The 20,597-nt window shown below is 44.7% G+C and overlaps 1 long non-coding RNA gene across 1 annotated transcript; it reads right to left on the bottom strand.

The window, feature by feature from the left end:
- Positions 1-1,529: 1,529 nt before the first annotated feature.
- Positions 1,530-8,510, bottom strand: LOC123329433. The gene is made up of 2 exons (XR_006544848.2): positions 8,450-8,510; positions 1,530-2,361 (listed from the first exon to the last, which is right to left on the bottom strand). It is a non-coding gene; the product is annotated as an uncharacterized LOC123329433 (long non-coding RNA).
- Positions 8,511-20,597: the final 12,087 nt, after the last annotated feature.

The following is a 20,597-nucleotide window of genomic DNA, read 5'->3' as shown; positions in this document are numbered from 1 at the left end:
ATAGAAAAACCTCTAAAATTTACTTCTTTCCCACAAACTGCAAATAGCCAGTGCTATCTTAGAAAGAGCAACAAAGCCGGAGGCATCATGTACTCTGACTTCAAACCATATTATAAAGTTATAGTAATCAAAATAGTATGGCATTGGCATAAAAACAGACACATAGATCAATGGAACAGAAGAGCGAGGCCCTAAATAAACCCACATTTATATGGTCAATTAATTATGGCAAAGAATCCAAGAACATCCAATGGGGAAAGGATAGTCTCTTCAATACATCAGGCTAGGAGAACTGGACAGCCATGTGCAAAAGAATGAAACTGGACCACTGATTTACACCACACTCCAAATTAACCAAAAATGGATTAAAAACTTAAAAGACCTGAAACCATAAAACTCCTAGAAGAAAACATAGGCTGTAAGCTCCCTGACATTGATCTTGGCAATTAATTTCTGGATGTGACACCCAAAGCAGGTAAGGAAGTGGGACTGCATCAAACTGAAAAGCTTCTGCTCAGCAGAGGAAAGTGTCAATAAAATGAAAAGGCAACTTACCAAATGGGAGAAAATAATTGCAAATCACATGTCTGCTAAGGGGTTCACACTGCAATTATATAAAGAACTCATACAACTTAAGAGCAAAACGTAATCTGATTTTAAAAATGGGCAGAGGACCTTCTTTTCCAAAGAAGACACACAGATGGTCAACAGGTACATGAAGACATCTTCAATATCACTAACCAGGGAAAAGCAAACCCACAATGAGAGATCGCCTCACTTCTGTTAGGATGCTTATTATTGGAGAGACGATAGTGTCCATGATGATGTGGAGAAGAGAAGCATTATGAACTGTTGGTGGGGTTGTAAACTTGTTAAGCCACTATGGAAAATAGTATGAAGTTCCTCAAAAATTAAAAACAGAGCTACCTTATAAATGTGGCAATTCTACTTCTGGGCATTTATCCAAAGGAAACAAAAAACTAACTTGAAAAGATATGCACCCCCATACTCACTGCAGCATTATTTACAATAGCCAAAATATTGAAGTGTCCTTCGGTGGATGTGCAGATAAAAAGATGTGGTACACAGAGAGCAATAATGTGAAAGTGAAAGTCACTCAGTTGTGCCCGACTCTTCATGACCTCATGGACTGTACAGTCCATGGAATTCTCCAGGCCAGAATACTGGAGTGGGTAGTCTTTCCCTTCTCCAGGGGATCTTCCCAACAAGACCAATAATATTCAGCCTTAAAAAAGGAAGGGTATCTTGTCATTGTGGCAACATGGATGGACCTTGAAGGCAGTGTGCCCTCAATGAGATAAGTCAGAGAAACAAATACCATATGCTTTCACTTATTTATGAAATTTAAAGAAAAAAAAAAAAACAACACTAAGCACATAGATGGGCTTGCCTGGTGGCTCAGATGGTAAAGAATCCACCTGCAATGAGGGAAACCTGTTTGATCCCTGGATTGGGAAGCTCCTCTGGAGAAGGGAATGGCAACCCATTGCAGTGTTTTTGCCTGGAGAGTTCCCATGGACAGAGGAGGTTGGCGGGCTATAGTCCATGGGGTTGCAAGGAGTAGGACCCGACTGAGCAACTAAGCACAGCACAGCAAGTGCATAGATACAGAACAGGTGGTGGTTGTCAGAGGTAGGGGTTGGACAGTGGACAAAATGGGTGAAAGAGATCAAAAGATAAAATCTTCCAGTTATAAAATAAATCATAGGAATGTAATACAATGGTGACTACAGTTATTAATACTATATTGTATACTTGAAAGTGGCTAAGAGCATAGATCTTAAAAGTTCTCATTACAAGGAAAAAATATATAACTTGGTGTGGTGATAGAACTTAACTAGACATTGTGGTGATCGTTTCACAATGTATATAGGTATTGAAACATTATACTGTATGCCTGACACTAAAGTTATGTCATTATGTTATGTATATCTCAATTAAAGATGAGTGTGCAAATGGCTTTATATATAAAATGGGGTTAAGTCTAGGCTCAGTTCATTATAAATAGGCGTTCTACCTACATGAATGTCCAGTGGGACATTAGAAACTGGCATAGAACATAAGAACTCTTCTTTGTATAGGAGTGCCCTATGCTCCATAGGATGTCTAGCATGAAATTCAAACAGTAGCTCCCCACCATCACCATGACAACCCCAACCATCCCCACAAATTTCCAAGATGCTTTCTAGGGGGTACCCCCTCCCACTCCTCTCTTTGAGGAGCACAATTCCAGGATGGTGAGCTTCATGCTGGGGCTGCTTGCAGTCATTTCACACAGCTTCACGGACGCAGTCATTTGTGGAAGATACATATGAAGCCAACGTGGAGAGGATGGTAGAACTGGAGAGAGAAAGGCAGAGTCCAGGATATCTTTTGAGCTCCTGGATCCTGATATGCCTGACGTTAGATCTAACATCTGTACTTCCCTCTTTACATGAGCATAAAATTTCCTTTTTGTTGAGTTTGATTTCTGACATGTGCAACTAGAAAAATTTGGTCCAATACATGCTTTAAGAGGCAGCTGTAGACATAACTTATTTTCTTTTTTGCTTATTCAATGATATTTTATCATCACTTTTTTTTTCTTCTGCAAAGTAGGAATATAAGGGAAGTCTATTCTAACATGTCATGAACTCTAAGGTGTTATGTTCCAATAGGTCAGACTTATTAATGCCTGTGAGCAAACTGACTCTTCTCTTTTTCTCATGGAATTTATCTACACCTAGACACACACACACACACATTCTAGAAGGCATATTCGTATACTTTGGTCATGCTCTCTGGGTATGCCTGATTGGACCATGGATGTTCATCGCTGTTCAGTCATTAAGTCATGTCCGACTCTTTGCGACCCCATGAACTGCAGCACACCAGGCTTCCCTGTCCTCCACTATCTCCCAGAGTTTGCACAAGTTCATGTTCATTGAGTCGGTGATGCTATCTAACCATCTCATCCTCTGGACCACGGTGGCCCACTCAAATTCTCTTTGCCTGGACTGAAGCTCTCTTCCTAGGGCTGGAAACATGTTACAGGTAACATGAACGCTAGGGAGGGGGAAAAGGAGAGCTGTAAGGTGCTTTTATTCTGCCAGATGATTTTAAAGAGGGAAACTGACTAGCAGAGGTGCAGAAAGAAAAGAAACAGTTTCAGAAGCATTCTAGTTCCAAGACCCATCCCTTCCCAAGATTCAACTGTATTCTGCTCATGGGCTCTTCCAGAAGCCTTATATCTTTAAATGAATTTCCACCCTTTATTTACATCTCCAGTGAGTTTCTATTATTGTCCCTAAAGAATTCTAACACTTTATTCCTCTAGGTATTCTAAGTTCTCTCCTCACATCAAATCAGATCACTAGGAAGCCACACTGTGTGGTGAGGGTAAGGGGGTGGGTCATCCCTGCAGAACGGGGGAGGGGGTTGGGAGAGCTGATGGGGAGGTTTAAGTGGTGCCCTTAGCTTTAATCAAACATCAACTCAATGTATGGCAAAACCAATACAATATTGTAAAGTAATTAGCCTCCAATTAAAATAAATAAATTTATATTAAAAAAAAAAAAATACAACCAACCACAGGCTTTCACAACCAAATCCGGAAATCCAGGCTCTGAGCCTCATCAGCTGTGTCTCTTTGGTAAGTTACTTAACTCCCCTGATCTCTAAACTTAAGACAATAATAATAACCCATTTCCCTGAGTTGCTCAGTGAGATGAAGACAGAAATGTGCTCAGCGCAGTCATCTGGGCTCAATAAATATTTTTCCTACCTTCTCCCCTGTCCTCTTTGCCACCTTGCTCTTAGTGGCTAACCAGTCCCTCAGTATCCACACAAGTAATGCCTCTCTTGCACTTGAATTTTAATCTGAAATTCTGACAAAGCACAGAACGATAGAGGAGGATTGGGTCTTCAAGTTTATCTGGTCCAACCTCCCCGCCCCTCTTTATTTTTAAAACAATTAAAAAATAATTCCATTTATCTTTGACTGTGCTGGGTCTTCGTTGCTGTGCAGGCTTTTCTCTAGTCGCGGTGCGTGGGGCTACTCTCTCGTTGCAGAGCACGGTCTCTAGGGCGCTCCGGTTCCAGCCGTCATGGCTCCGGACTCTAGAGCTCAGGGTTAACAGCTGTGGCCCACGGGGGCTTCATTGGTCCGAGGCATGTGGGACCCTTTCAGATCAGGGATCGAACTCGTGTCTCCTATATTGGCAGGCAGGTTCTTTACCACTGAGCCACCAGGAAAGCCCCTTTTTTAAATTTTTAAAAGTTTATAGAGTTGCATATAGGTTAAAGAGTCAACTAAGTCTATAAAGTTTATGAAGACAAGCAGCAGTTCTGTAGACCTCACCCCCATCTCACCCTACAGAGAGGCAATCTCTCCCTGTATCTGACTGATGATAACCTCCACGTCACCAAATGTCACCCTTGAAATGCCACTTATTTTTCGGGATCAGGCCTCATCTATTGACCTCTCACAATAGAAAGTGAGGATCTGCTCCCTTATTTTGCAGATCAGGAAGCTGAAGTGATTCAAGATCAGTGACTTTCCCAAGGCCTCACTCAGATAATCTGGGGGTGAGGTCAGAGTTTTGTATTTTTTTTTTTTTTTTTAAAGCTTCTCAGCGTTTTCTCAGACTCACGCAAGTTTGAGAGCCACTGCCAAGGCAGTGAGAGCTTTGGAGACAGAACTTCAGCAAGACTTCAACTTCAGAAGTCTTGACTCTGATACTTCTGGCTATGTCACCTTGAGAAAACCTTTTCTGAACCTCAGTTTCTTAATCTATAAAATGGGCACATTTTAAAGGCCTTATAGGAATAAAGGGGGTCAAATGCTGTATGAAGATGTGTGATGACTGAGAGTTCCAGCTACAACAGCATAGGCATATCAGTGAGCTTCCCAGAGTCCCATTTTCCTCATCAGTACAGTGGGCCTCACCCAACCCCATCTTACCTCTTCCTCCTCCATTCCAATTCAGTGGCCTTAGTCCTATTTTTCTAAGAGAGCTAAGGGCTTCCTCACCCTTTCCCATTTCTCTACCTTAATCACTTCTCACTTTCATCTCTTCATCAGACTAATCCTGACATACTTAAGGTCTCAGTTAACTGTGCCTTGTCCAGAGAAGCCTTACCTCTGCCCCTGACTCAGGGTTGACACACTCCCACTCCAGCCCCATGCATGTGCCATGCTCTCTGCTTGTCCCTGCATGGCACAGATTGTGCTTGGAGACTGTTGTGTTTTTTCTTGCTGAATGTCTGGCTTCCCCATGAGCCAGTGTGAGTGCAGAAGCCCCTTCTGTACAGTCACTGCAGCACCCACAGCCCAGGCACAGGGCTGACACTTCCATGGAAGTGTCAGTCCCTCAATCGTGTCTCTTTGTGACCCAGTGACCATAGCCCACCAGGCTCCTCTGTCCATGGGATTCTACAGGCAGGAGCCCTCCTCCAGGGGATCTTCCCAATCCAGGGACTGAACCCAGGTCTCCTTGCATTGCAGGCCTATTCTTTACCCTCTGAGCCACCAGGAAGACACATGGTAGATCTCCAGTAAACATTCTCTTCTCTTAGCTGAGTATCAGTCCATCTTGCTGGCCCGGCTCACTGCTGGAACCACCAGCTCCACCTTGCTCCTACAACTCCCTGACTAGAGAAGCAAAGAATCTGGTTGTCCTCAAGTTCACAATATCAAAGTCTGACAGCTGAACAGTACAACGGGCTCAGCAGGTGGGGCATACTCAGGCATGTTATTGTTGACAGAGTGTCCTGGCTTGGCTGGTAATGTTCTGTCTTCATTGCCAGCCTTGAAGTTGTGGCTGTCGTTTCTGTTAAACAAACACATTTTTTTCTTAAAAAAAATTTTAACCTGTCTCAGTTTTTATTTTGAAAATATTTTTATTAAACTTCTCTCTTTTTTTTTTTCCTGCCTGTGTTACATGGCATGTGGGATTTTAGTTCTCCAACCAGGATCAGACCCGAGTGCCCTGTATTGGAAGCCTGGAGTCTTAACCACGGACCGCCTGGGATGTCCCCAGATCTTTATACGAACCCTTAAATAAGAGTTTCAAGTGACAGGGAGCATCCTGCTCTATTCCTGAACTGTGGGGCATCACTGCAATTTACATGGTATCCACAGTATCCTCACAAGCGAGGAAGAGGAACCAAAAGGAGAAAGCAAGATTTTCCCAAAAGGCATTCCCTGTGACCTCAGAAAAGCACACCTTGGGTCATCTCCAGACATACTGCTGGGAAAGAGTTCTCTTTTTAAACTTTCAATACAAAGGTTTTTGTTCAGTGGCAATCTTATGTCACCCATTTCTATTGACTTTCAAAAGCCAAAAGTATTCTTTAAAAACAGTAAGGCCAACTGTGTTAGGATACTTTATCGCTGGAACAGAAATTTCTAGTGCTAAACAAATTCATACCTAGAAATGTTTTCCATTCAATGAATAAACACCTGAAATGGATGTTGCAAGGGGACTTCAGCAAGGGGTAGGATCGTTCAGACGGCAAATGATGGAGCCTGGGTACTGCAAATACAAGATGTAACTGCCATCTCCCCACGCCACCTATGACAGAAGTGGCTAAGTTTTGGTAACAGTTAAGTGGGGCAGTGTAGAATGTGGTCTCTAGAATCATGCTGTCTAGGTTTGAATCCTAGTTCTTTCTTTTAACAGCTGCGTGACCGTGGGCAGTTTACTCGGCCACACGGTGCTTCAGTTACTCATCAACATGGAGGGGGAGTGCCTGCCTCGTGCATGCGTACTCAGTCACTCAGTCGTGTCCGACTCTTTGTGACCCCATGGGCTGTAGCCCCCAGCCTCCTCTGTCCGTGGGATTTTCCAGGCAAGATTACTGGAGTGGGTTGCCATGCCCTCCTCCAGGGGATCTTCCCAACCCAAAGATCGAACCTGCTTCTGTTTATGTCACCTACATTGCAGGCAGATCCTTTACTACCAGCTCCACTTAGAAGGGGGTTTAGCCCAAAGTACTCAAAAAACATATTAAGCTCTTAAGTCAAAAAGTAGACACAACCCAAGTAACCACAACAAGCCAATGGATAAACTGTGGTATATCTGTACACTGGAATACCACTCAACAATGAAAAGAAAAGCTATCAACTAACACCCACAAGAACCTTGGTGAATCTCCAGATAACTACCCTGAAGGAAAGAACCCAGGCCGGAAACACTATATGATTCAATTTACACAGAACCTGTGAAAAAACAAAATAAATTTTTAGTAACAGCACATTAGAGGTTGCTTGGGAATTGGGGGTGCAGGGAGAGGCAGGAGGGAAGAAAAAAGGCACAAAGAAACTTTTGATGGTGATGAATATGTTTGCTATCTTGACTGGGGTGATGGTCTCATGAATATATGCATATGTCAAACTTATTACACATTTTAAGTATATCATTTGTTATATGTCAATTATATCTCAATAAAACTGCTTAAGAAATGTCAGCCATTACCAATTTCCCACTAATCCACCCTTGTTAACAATGTCCCAGGTGGTCATTACTGGATCAGACTCATTCAAGTCTAGTCCTATTGGTTATGCCTGGTTTAAATAAACTTTTCTGATTTTCTCCCACTTTTGAGAATTTATGATGCTGTAACTTACTAGTCCTCTGACCTTAGACAAGTCACAAGCCCTCTGAGCCTCCATGTTTTCCATCAATAACACATGGAAATTTTATCTATCTGCCTTTCTGGATGGTTGTGAAGATAGAATGTGGAAACGTTCAAAGTGCTCCAAAATACTGTACGGTGTTAGGTGTACACAAGGGAGGGACATGTGCTGCGTTCCTCTGAACACGTACTGTGTTTGCCAAGACCTGGTCTGCCAGCAGAACTTGATACCAAGCACCTCTTAAAAGAGCCCTTTACAAATACTACTTAGGTTTATGGTTTTTGTATGAACACCTTTTTTAGCTCATTTTTATGGTTACTCATCAGGCTGTGCTGAGCAGAGGTCCAGAGATGTCAAGAGTCTGAGGGACCCAGGCGAGGCCACTCTGAGAGGCATGCCAGTGTTGGCGGGATGACCTTATACAGGAATTTTCCAGGTGGAGATGCCACCACCTGTCAAAGCTGGTTCCTTCTGGCCCGGAGCCTCTGCCCTTTGATGAGTTAAAGCCTGCTGCTGATTAGCATAGCGGGGCCTAGGTTTGATCTCTTGTCATTAAAAAACAAAACAAAAACAGTCGTTTAATATCACTCCAGAGAACCTGCCAGGCTGTTTGCTGAAAACAGCGCTTGTTAGAAGACCTCATTTTAGTGGTGAGAGGGAGTTTATAAGCTCAAAAAAAAAAAAAAAAAAAAAAAAAAACCCACTAGAAAGACACAACTAAAAGTGTACTAAATAGGTGTTGAGAGGTATAAACCGAAACAGTAACAGTGGCTCGGACTTCCCAGGTGACGCAAGCGGTAAAGAACTCACCCGCCAACACAGGAGATGTAAGAGACTGCGGGTTCGATCCCTGGGTTGGGAAGATCCCCTGGAGTAGGAAACAGCAACCCACGCCCGTATTCTTGTCTGGAGAATCCCATGGTCAGAGCCTGGCAGGCTGTAGTACGTAGGGCTGCAAAGGCACAACGGAAGCACCTTAGCACATACGACAGTGATTACCTTTAGACTTAGGGTGAAGATTTTTACTTTTCTCTTAGCTTTCCTGCATTTTCTAAGTTTTCTATGAGTGGATATCACTTTTACAATAAGAAACGTAAAAAAAAAAAAACAAAATAACCAAGGTATGTCTGGCATAGAATTGCTACCTTTGCCCAGAAAGGCAAAGACATTCTTATTACCTCTAACCAATAAAGATGACCATCAGCTGTAAACAGGAACAGAATTTAAATGCCTTTAAGTATGATCTGTCAGCTCAGGCATCCATCTCTGAGGGCTGTGGCACTGGATAGTTTCAGGAAGAGCTTGCTCTGCCCCTTGACCCTGAAATAAAAATGATCGTGCTGGCCCCAAGCCTCAAGTCCCGTAATGCTAGATCTTGTTCTGGAATCCACACATCTCAATTCTTCTTGAATCAACATGTTTTCTGTCTGTATGACTTAGCTTGAGACTAATCATACCCTGAGCTCCCCCCAAGCCTATCAGTCACTGGATCCCACCAAGAGCCACGAAACAGCCATCACTGGTTCATGTCCATCGCGGCTCATATTGAAACCAGGAGCTACTGCAAGAAACCTTTTAAAATGTACAGTGACCCCAGGAACATCTCATGTATCCATTTCGGCCATGCTCCACAACTGTCTTTTTGTCTTAGACTTTCCTGCAACGCCCAAACAGCCAAATTTCAAATCTTGGGGTTTACCAGCTGGGTAATCTTGGATGAGACAACTTCTCTGTATTTCAGTTTCCTTATCAGTAAAGTGAGCTCAGTAAAATCTCTTTCTTAGAACTGGTGTGAGAATGAAGTGATTGATATGGCAAAGTTACTCCAAGTAGCACCTGATGGTACCTACTTATACATGTGAACAATTTTTATTCCTGCCCAACGCCTCTGCTCAGCTTTTGAGCTGCACTCACCTCAGTGGGTCCCCAGCAGCGTGCGAAACAAATCTTCATTCTGCAAACGAATGTAAAACTTGGAATAAAATCCCAGGCGATGCTTCACAGACTTCATTTTATCCCAGAAAGCAGCTTGGATGAAGTTCTAAATGCAGCCAGCTTCCCAGGGAGCCATCTCTCTGAGATTAGACGCTGTCTCACACAGAGCAAGGTGGAGCCAAACTCCAAACTTCAGAATCCGAAAGAGCTAGGAAGGGCTCTGACCATAATGGTTTTTATTACCTTCCCATATCCCTCACACCTGGCAAGTTTTAAGAGCCTGATGCCCAGGATGTATCCCCACACCAATGAAATCAGAATCCCTGAAGGCGGGACCCAGGCTTCGGTATTGCAAGCTCCCCAGATGATTCCAACAAGCAGTCACGGCTGAGAAGCGTTGCCTGGGCCTAAGTCGAAGGTCACGAGTGGGTGAATGTTTTCACAGTAGGAATGGGTGACAGGTGGTGGCTAATGCTATTTAAAGATATAAGATACTGATGAACTGGCAAGATTGGAGGCAGAAAAGGGTCAGGAATGGGGCCCTTCATGAGACAGGCTGGGACTTGGGACCCTTTGCTGCAGTGCTCACATCTGGACAAATGTCTCCTCCAGTAACAAAATAAAAGAAACTATAAGGGCCCAAAAGTGACTGTGTGCATGCGCGGTTGGGGGCAAATTATGAACAAGAAGATACAAAAAGGCCCAAACTGCAACTTCTACTTCTGAAGTGCCTCCCATCCTCACCCCATTTTAGGGACCATCTTGCATCACCTTGGGGAGCTAGCGGGGGCACCTGTTACTGGTTTTCACTTCCTTGTGCAGCAGCGGATGTCCCAGTGAAGTTTTGCCTGAATTCCACGCCTGGCCCCTTATCAATTTTTACTGATCAAAGAGTCCAAGAACGTGGGTCAGTAACATTAAGATGTTCAAGCTCCATGGTACTTGATCTTGACAAAAGATGCTTGACTTTGAAGGGATCCTCAGGTAGTACTGCTTGTGTTCTTGTAATGTACAGAGCTTTAGGGGAACAGCTCCCTCTTGTTGGCTAACACCTGTCCCACGCTCAGAACTTCCCATGAGAACCCAAAGGCAGGGCTGGGCAAAAGCACATTTGAGCCCCACACTTCTGGAATGGAGGCACTTGGGGTCTCACGGAGGAGAGTTGAGGGATAAAGGGGAAATGACCAGCCCTTCTACATATGCTGAAGGTGTGATGGGAGCCGAGCCTGGGATCATAGAGAAGGGGGCTATGAAGAGTCTCTGAAGAGATGAGAGGCAGTCGGAGGACGCCACAAGGGAGGGACACGGGCTATGTGTCCCTAAGAGAGTTTCTCACCCTCACAGTGCCTGTCCTTCAAACGTCAAATGAGGATAATAGTACCTATCTCAGGGTCACTGTAAAGACTGAGTTAGTACCACTTAGATAGTGCTTGGTGCTGAGAAAACCCTTACGGGGTAGGTGTGTTTTCATCTTCATCACCATCAGTATTAAGCAGCAATGGTTATTTAGACTCTTCTACAACCCAGATTAAGCTTTCCTCAATAATGTGCACATCACTTTTGAGAGGTGATAGACTCCTTTCCATTGTAGTTTTTGGGCAATGCTTTGGGTGGTTTTTGAATTCTCATGTTCAAGGTCTGTGCTGCTGTTAAAATCATGGTTGCATCTACACTATCTGTAATAATTTAATAACACGCTTACACTTCAGGAGGCTTCCCTAGTGGCTCAGATGGTAAAGCATCTGCCTGTAATGCGGGAGACCTGGGTTCGATCCCTGGGTCAGGAAGAGAAGGAAATGGCTACCCACTCCAGTATTCTTGCCTGGGAAATCCCATGGACAGGGAGCCTGGTAGGCTACAGTCCATGGGGTCGCAAAGGATCAATGCACCTGAGTGACTTCATTTTCACTTTTCACTCTATATCCCATTTCTCTACAAAAGGTCATTTGTTCTTCATCCCTCTCATGAAAACTATCTATCTTTCCCCCAAAGCTATGCTGCCCTTAGAGACAGTTGCCAAAGTGGGCGCTTGTGGCCCACTGGGCTTCACACAGTGTTATGACAATCGTCTCCTGTGGTCTCCATGGTCTAACCTGGGTACCTAGAATTGGTCAGGCTCACAAAGCACATGTGATCTAGGCTTACAGGAGGCTGATGTACTGGCCAGCCTCTGATTTATTGAACTACCAGTGGGGAGGGCAATTCTCCATGACAGGGTATTGCTGGCTGGGTCTCCAGGACATGACTCCTTTGCCAGTCTTCCCAGAAATTCAATTACTAGTCAGGAGTTTGTGTGGTGAGCATCAAGTCAAAGTGGCAGACACTGGATGGTCTTGAGTGGTACCTCGTCCTGGCTGTGCAGAAGCCTGAAGCTCATCCTCTGTCTCACAGCTCCATGGCTGTAGGTACAGGATGGATAAGTCACTTCCTCCTCTGGACAGAACTTGGGGAGGGGCAGAAGGAGGAGCCTGGGCTGATTGGCTGCCCTTCCACCAACCAGAGACCTTAGGGTTCTATATCCTTTCTTGGACACTCACTTCAGTAAAATTGATTTCATTCATTCAGAGGAAGTCTTCTAGTTATCTTAACTGCACTTCAGAGGCTTTTACCAAGTTTCCACAACATGAGCCCACATCACACCCTCTGTGCCTTTGCCAGGTGACCGAATCCTCTCCTGTGATGTTGGCCTCCCGTTGTATTCCCATTCATGGTCTCATCCTTCCTCTCCAGCCTGAATTGAATCCTCCAACTGACTTTCTCTCCATCACATCCAACTCAGCCCATCCAAACTCGTCTTGGGCTTCTTCCATCCCCTACCTGCTGTCTCCCCAGATGGAGGCCCCAGTGTCCATTGAGCCTCTCCAACCCAAACCCTGAGGCAGCCGTGGGTCTTCTTTATCTTCTTTCTTTACCTCCCATGCCCATCATTTTGAGGCCTGCAACTTTCTATTCTCCCCCCCCAACAATTTAAGTACATTGAATTTACTGCAAGATATGATGATATGAAAGACAGGGAAGGCTGGCATGCTGCGGTCTGTGGGGTTGCAAAGAGTGGGACACGACTGAGCGACTGAACAACAACAATGATATACAGTGCCATGCCATCCTTTTGTCTGCTGAAAGTGAAAGTAGCTCAGTCGTGTCCAACTCTTTGTGACTCCATGGACTTACATAGTCCATGGAATTCTCCAGGCCAGAATACTGGAGTGGGTAGCCTTTCCCTTCTCCAGCAGATCTTCCCTACCCAGGAATTGAACTGGGGTCTGTCCAGTAGTCATCATTAATAATAAAGCTAGATGTAGATGTTTGATGTTTGCTCTTGCACCCTTATTTCTTCAAAAGTCAATCCCTAGTTCATTGCTTCCCATACACCTGGCTACCAGACCAGAACACAGGAGTTGTTAGGAGCAACCATTACACATGGAGAGAGGAGCTGAGAGAAAGGAAATAGAGCCCACAAATTACTCTAAAGTCTGGATCAGGAATAACTAGTCAAACTTTGCAACATATTGTGCAAGGATTACAGAGCAGCTTAGAGTCAAATAAAAGTTATCAGTGCCTTCAATTAATATCCGTTGGCTGCTTGAGAACAAGAACCATTGCTAATTATCTAGTTTGTGCTGTGTGTGTGTGCTCAGTTGCTTCAGTCGTGTCTGACTCTTTGCGACCGTATGGACTGTAGTGCGCCAGGCTCTTCTGTCCATGGGATTCACCAGGCAAGAATACTAGAGTGGGTTGCCATTCCTTTCTCCAGGGGATCTTCCCGACCCAGGGATCAAACCTGGGTGTCCCGCATTGCAGGCAGATTCTTCACTGTCTGAGCCACCAGGGAAGCCCAGTTTGTTCTGTACTCCTTCAGATTTTAAATCTATCCCTGAGAACACTGCCCTGTCTTCTCTGGCACAAGAACAGCATTTCCTGGGACGCCACTTCTCAGAGTGTGAACAGGAAGACCTCAAACAGCTCCAGGCTCCTCTGCTGCAGACTTCTTAAACTGTGGACAGCCCAGGAGGGGACTGTCAGAAGCAGGTTCACCCCCAGCTCTTAGAGCAGGTTTTGAGGAGCGCTTTACAGGAATCTAGAATCTCTTTTGGCCAAAGACTTCCTTGCTGGTCTGACAGCCTCTGGTGGTGCAGTCGCCAGTGACCCATCTGAAACGCGGCCACCACACCCTCTCTCTGTTTACAAAACTTCAGTGGCTCTTCATCTACGGGACAGACTCCAAGCTCCTTGGCCCAGCGGCCATGCCTTTCAAGTCCTGCCTGCCTCCCTCGCCAGTCTCAACATGTCCCTCTTTGAGCCTCCTTGTAATAATAAACTTCTTGTTTTGGTTTGGTTTAGTTGCTTGATTTGTTTGTTTTCCCCAACCATCCTGGGTCTTTGCTGCCTCTGTCCTGGAATGTTCTCACCAGTTAACTTCTCCTTGTCCTGAAAGGGGGCTCCCCTGGTGGTTCAGGCGGTAAGTAATCTGCCTGCAATGCGGGAGACCCGGATTCAATCCCTGGGTCAGGAAGATCCCCTACAGAAGGGAATGGCTACCCACTCCAGCATCCCATGGGGTCGCAAAGAGTTGGACACAAGTGACACTTTGACTTTGACTTTGTCCTGAAAGGATCTCCAAAAGAGGCAAAGCTCCCCTCCTCTAGGAAGTCTCCTCTGCCTCCCGCCTCTCTCTGTGCTGGTTGGGTCAGGGTCCCCTCTTTGTGCTGTTGCTGTGCACCAGGCATCTCTCTGTCCTTGAACTCACTGCATGCTGGTATTTCAGAGTCTGCATGCCTGCCTCCCCCGACCAGGCATCAAGGCCCCCCCTGCAGTCAGTCCTTGACCCTTACTTCCTTCCCAGCCCCTGCTGTGGCGTTGGGAGGCACTGGGGCAGAGCTAAACTTGTTGGCAGCCTGTTCACAGGCCCCCTTGATGGGCTTGCTTCCGCAATGCCCTATTCCCAGCAGTTTCATATCCACAGTGTAATCCTAATGTCAGTGCCCCAAATCTGAAGGCCCTTGACTTTCTAGAGTTCCTTCCATGAGCAAGCACCACCTGAAAAGTTATTTTTGTTTGGAGAAGTGATGGGGAGCAAGGGCTCCAGAGACAGGGGTTTCATCCTGACTCTCCTCTTACATGCCATGTAACTCCTGACAAGAGTTCCACTCCATGCACCTCAGTTTGGTCTCCTGTAAACAGGAATGGCAAGTGCACCCAGCTCATACAGTTGTAACAGGGGTTAAGTGGGTTTGCATGTGTAAACATGTAGAGTCACGCCTGGCCCAGAGTGAGCACTGCATAACTTTAGCCTGTCTTGTTATTTTCATGGGGAAATACTTCCTTGCTTCTTCCAGTTTCCAATGACCCCAGGCATTCTTTGATCTGTGGCAGCAAAACTCTCTTCTCTGCCTGTCTGCCCACAAGACTTTCTGTGTGCATGTCTACGTGGCCTTTTCCATGCCTTGTAAGGACACTTCAATTGGATAAGCCATCTTAATCCAGCAGGCTCTCATCTCGACTCTTACCTTAAATGCATCTGCACGGATCCTATTTCCAAACAAGGTCCCATCTGAGGTTCCAGGTATACATGAATTTTGCGAGGACACTATTCAACTGATTACAATCAGTCTCTGGGTTTAGGGGTTCCAGATCAGAAAATCACCTAGGAACTCTGGATGTTTCATAACGACCCATTAGCATAACTTTGCAGCTTTTATGTTTTCTATAGTTCTGTTGTCCTCTCAAGTTCTCAACACAGCCCAATACGGGCAGAGTCAAGACAGAAAGAGACACACAGCCCAAGCTCTCCAGTTCTCCTTTATAACTCACCTGTTTGAACCTCAAGGAGCTAAAGAGAATGCTGACAAATGAAGAAAAATACGATGGGAAGATTTAATTTTACACCCCTCATCTTATGCCTCTTATACCTTAGTATATTTGCTCAAAAACGCTGCCCATCAACCCAGAAACTCTTTGCATGCTTGCTCAAGTGCTTTTGTTCATATGGCCCATGGCTTTGACCACTGGTGCCCAAAGACTGAGCTATAAGAAAAGAGGAAAGAGCACATATGTACAGATGGGTTCCCGCAGTGTACGTCAGAGCATCAATCATCATGAACCACCCAGCTGGCTCTCTGATGGACCCCACTACACTGCCCATCTCAGAGGCCCGAGGGTGTGGACTCAGGAGAGGCAGGAAACTTAATCTCATTATTCATACCCTCAGAAAGAGTGTGAGTACCATATATAAAAGGACCAGAAAGATTACAAACAGGATAAGGAACTATAAGCAAATAGCATTTTAAAGGCTTTAAAAGCAGTAAATGTGTACTTGTTTGGTAATATTATAGAAGTTACCTTAAAAACAAAATCTAAAAACTAGCCTGTAGTCTCTGTGAGGTCAGGATACTGAAATCTGTCACTGCAATGCCCAGCCCATAGGAGGCATTCAATAAATCATCCTTGACCGAATGAACGTTAAGCTTTTGTTAAATGCCTACCACGTGCCAGATCAGATCAGATCAGTTGCTCATTCGTGTCCGACTCTTTGTGACCCCATGAATTGCAGCACGCTAGGCCTCCCTGTCCATCACCAACTCCTGTAGTTCACTCAAACTCACGTCCATGGAGTTGGTGATGCCATCCAGCCATCTCATCCTCTGTCGTCCCCTTCTCCTCCTGCCCCCAATCCCTCCCAGCATCAGAGTCTTTTCCAATGAGTCAACTCTTCGCATGAGGTGGCCAAAGTACTGGAGTTTCAGCTTTAGCATCACTTCTTCCAAAGAAATCCCAGGGCTGATCTCTTTCAGAATGGACTGGTTGGATCTCCTTGCAGTCCAAGGGACTCTCAAGAGTCTTCTCCAACACCACACTTCAAAAGCATCAATTCTTCGGCGCTCAGCCTTCTTCACAGTCCAACTCTCATATCCATACATGACCACAGGAAAAACCATAGCCTTGACTAGACAGACCTTTGTTGGCAAAGTAATGTCTCTGCTTTTGAATATGCTATCTAGGTTGGTCATAACTTTCCTTCCAAGGAGTAAGCGTCTTTTAATTTCATGGCTGCAGTCACCATCTGCAGTGATTTTGGAGCCCCCCAAAATAAAGTCTGACACTGTTTCCACTGTTTCTCCATCTATTTCCCATGAAGTGGTGGGACTAGATGCCATGATCTTCATTTTCTGAATGTTGAGCTTTAAGCCCACTTTTTCACTCTCCACTTTCACTTTCATCAAGAGGCTTTTGAGTTTCTCTTCACTTTCTGCCATAAGGGTGGTGTCATCTGCATATCTGAGGTTATTGATATTTCTCCTGGCAATCTTGATTCCAGCTTGTGTTTCTTCCAGTCCAGCGTTTCTCATGATGTACTCTGCATAGAAGTTAAATAAACAGAGTGACAATATACAGCCTTGATGTACTCCTTTTCCTATTTGGAACCAGTCTGTTGTTCCATGTCCAGTTCTAACTGTTGCTTCCTGACCTGCATACAAATTTCTCAAGAGGCAGATCAGGTGGTCTGGTATTCCCATCTCTTTCAGAATTTTCCACAGTTGATTGTGATCCACACAGTCAAAGGCTTTGGCATAGTCAATAAAGCAAAAATAGATGTTTTCTGGAACTCTCTTGCCTTTTTCTATGATCCAGCGGATGTTGGCAATTTGATCTCTGGTTCCTCTGCCTTTTCTAAATCCAGCTTGAACATCTGTAAGTTCACGGTTCATGTACTGTTAAAGCCTGGCTTGGAGAATTTTGAGCATTACTTTGCTAGCGTGTGAGATGTGTGCAATTGTTCGGTAGTTTGAACATTCTTTGGCATTGTCTTTCTTTGGGATTGGAATGAAAACTGACCTTTTCCAGTCCTGTGGCCACTGCTGAGTTTTCCAAATTTGCTGGCATATTGAGTGCAGCACTTTCACTGCATCATCTTTCAGGATTTGGAATAGCTCAACTGAAATTCCATCACCTCCACTAGCTTTGTTCATAGTGATGCTTTCTAAGGCCCACTTGACTTCACATTCTAGGATGTCTGGCTCTAGGTCAATGATCACACCATCGTGATTATCTGGGTCGTGAAGATCTTTTTTGTACAGTTCTTCTGTGCATTCTTGCCATCTCTTCTTAATATCTTCTGCTTCTGTTAGGTCCATACCATTTCTGTCCTTTATCAAGCTCATCTTTGCATGAAATGCCAGGCACAGAGTAAATTAAAATACCCCTTAGAAACAATATAGAATTATTCAGAATGAGCAGCATAAAATTTCTTTACTTAAAAAACTGCATTGAGTTAAAAACTATAAAGGTCATGGGGGTAAAGAAATGGCATAGATTTCACAAGGCACCCTTGAAAAGTAGCCATCTGGTCTCTTCAATAAATTGTGCTGGGATAGCTTGACCACTGTCTAACACAATATCCCTCCCAATTAAATATGGATTAAAGACTTGAATGTAAGACCCAAAACCTTAAACGTTCTAGAAGAAAACATCAGTGGTAAGCTCCTTGACACCAGTACTGGCGATGAATTTTGGGATGTGACACCAAAAGCAGAAATAAATGAGGGGGTGCATCACACTAAAAGCTCCTGCAGAGCAAAGCAAAGCATCAATAAAATGAAAAGGCAGCCCACCAAATGGAAGAAAATATTTGCAAGTCTTATATCTGATAATGGCTTAATACCCCAAATATATAAAGGACTTACACAACTCATTAGCCAAAAAAAAAAAAAAAAAAGCACTATGATTTAAAAATGGGCAAAAGGGACTTTCCTGTTGGTCCAGTGATTAGAAGTCTGTCTGCCAGTGTAGGTGACATGGGTTCGATCCCTGGTCCAGGAAGATTCCGCATGCTGCAGAGCAAATAGACTGATGGTCGCCATGGGTTGGGGGTGGAGGAATGGGTGATGGTGGTCAACGGTACAAATTTCCAGTTTATAAGATGAAAAATTTCTGGTGATCTAATGTACAGTATGGTGGCTATAGTTAATAATACTATACTATGTACCTTAACATTGCTAACAGTAAATCGTGAATGTTCTCACTAAAAAAAAAAACTATGTGAAGTGATAGATATATTAACTTTATCATGGTAATATTTTACAATATATACGTGTATCAGGTCATCACATTGTACACCTTAAACTTACACAATGTTAGATGTCAATTATATCTCAATAAAGTTGGGAATAAAATACTCAAGCAAAAAAAAGTTCATTGACAATGAGTGATTAAGACCTGATTGTCAACTTAGAGGGGTGGGATGAGGTGGGAAGTGGGAAGGAGGTTCAAGAGGGAGGGGATGTATGTGTACCTACGGCTGATTCATTCGATGTATGGTAGAAACCAACACAATATCATAAAGCAATTATCCTTCAAGTAAAAGAAAGACCTGTCAGGGGCAGAGATCAGGGATGAAGGAGGGCAGGGATTTACAGAGAGGCCAGTCCTGTTCTCAGATTCAGGTGTGACATAAGTTAAAGGGAGGAAGTGGCTTGTTTGGACTTTGCTGGGGGTTGAGCCAGGACCCAAGCCCCTCACAGGTAGAAGTAAATCCCCAGGAGGAGGTACCTGACCGGGGCGCTCCACATTGCTGCCTGAAGACTGGACCAGATCCCAGAGCGTATGCTTAGCCTCTAGTCAAGGGGACGCTCAGGGACACCTCTGGCCTTGCTGTAGAGTGCCCCTCCACATTAGACAGGGCCCATAGGCAAAGGAAAAACCCTGAGCCCCATCTGTCCTGGAAGGAAAGTCCTCTTGAAGTGGGTAGCGTAATTAACATGATTTCAGAGACTGAAAGTACACACTTTAAGAATCCAGGGACTTCTCTGGCAGTCCAGTGATTAAGAACCTGCCTTCCAACACTGGATTTGAGCCCTCGCTGGGTTTGATCCCTGGGGACATGTGTTTGATTCCTGGTTGGGAAATAAGATCCCACATGTGGGGCAACTGATGAGCCCCCATGTCACAACTAGAGAGAAGCCCACATGCCACAAGGCAAGATCCCACATATGACAACTAAGACCTGACACAGCCAAAAATGAATAAATAAATATTTTTTAAAAAGAATCCACTCACATGCAAAGACCTCTGAGTAAGAGGCTGCTGAGCCGGGATATAAATTCCTACTGCCACACTCAGCCACACTGCCTTCTACAGTCTCCCTAACTCCAGGGTTCTAAATCTCAATTCCCTTTTCTGAAAAAGCAGAACAGGTTCCTAGCTCCAAGTTACTGGGGCTATTGAACAGCATGATGTACATCACAGCCCAGCATCCAGCAAGCTGGTGGGAACCAATGGGGTTTAGCAGTGCTGTGCTCCTTCCCTGTCTCGGCTTCTCACGTCAGGCCCTCAGTTCTCACCCAGTGATAAGCATCTTAAAGGGCTTTCCGTGGTTCTGCTGAAGTTCTAGAATAAACTATTTGGACCTATGAAAAAGTGATCTGTGACTTGGAAAAGCTACCTCATTCTCTGGCCTGTCGTGGGTAGGATGTTACTCTTCATGTTTACCTGGAAGACTTAATGGGAGGATAAAGGACAGGATAAAGCCCAATGTCCACCTTGGGCTTCCCAGGTGGTGCTAGTGGTAAAGAACCTGACTGCCAATGCAGGAGAACTAAGAGATGCTGGTACAATCCCTGGGTCGGGAAGGTCCCCTGGAGGAGGAAATGGCAACCCACTCCAGTATTCTTGCCTGGAAAATCCCATGAACAGAGAAGCCTGGGCAGGCTACAGTTTCTGGGGTCCCCAAAAGTCGGACACGACTAAAAGTGACTTAACACACCACACACAAAGGACAGGAAGTGAGGAGAGAGCCCAGGGCCCACCTATGACAGACGCGCGTGGGACTTCTACCTCCCTCCACCCTCCACCCTGATGACCAGGCAGCAGGAATGCTATTTTGGCTTAACTAAAATAAGAGAATTAGGAGGATTACTTTCCAATTAAAATGAGAGACTGCTGAAAGAACTGAAGATGGTTAGTCCAGAGACCAAGGAGTTTAGGGGAACCCGGCTAACTGGGTGCTGGCACCTGTTTGAAATCAGGG

The sequence above is a fragment of the Bubalus bubalis genome, chromosome 15 (genome assembly GCF_019923935.1).
Source record: "Bubalus bubalis isolate 160015118507 breed Murrah chromosome 15, NDDB_SH_1, whole genome shotgun sequence".
Classification (NCBI taxonomy): domain Eukaryota; kingdom Metazoa; phylum Chordata; class Mammalia; order Artiodactyla; family Bovidae; genus Bubalus; species Bubalus bubalis.
This window is presented reverse-complemented; position numbering and strand designations above follow the sequence as displayed.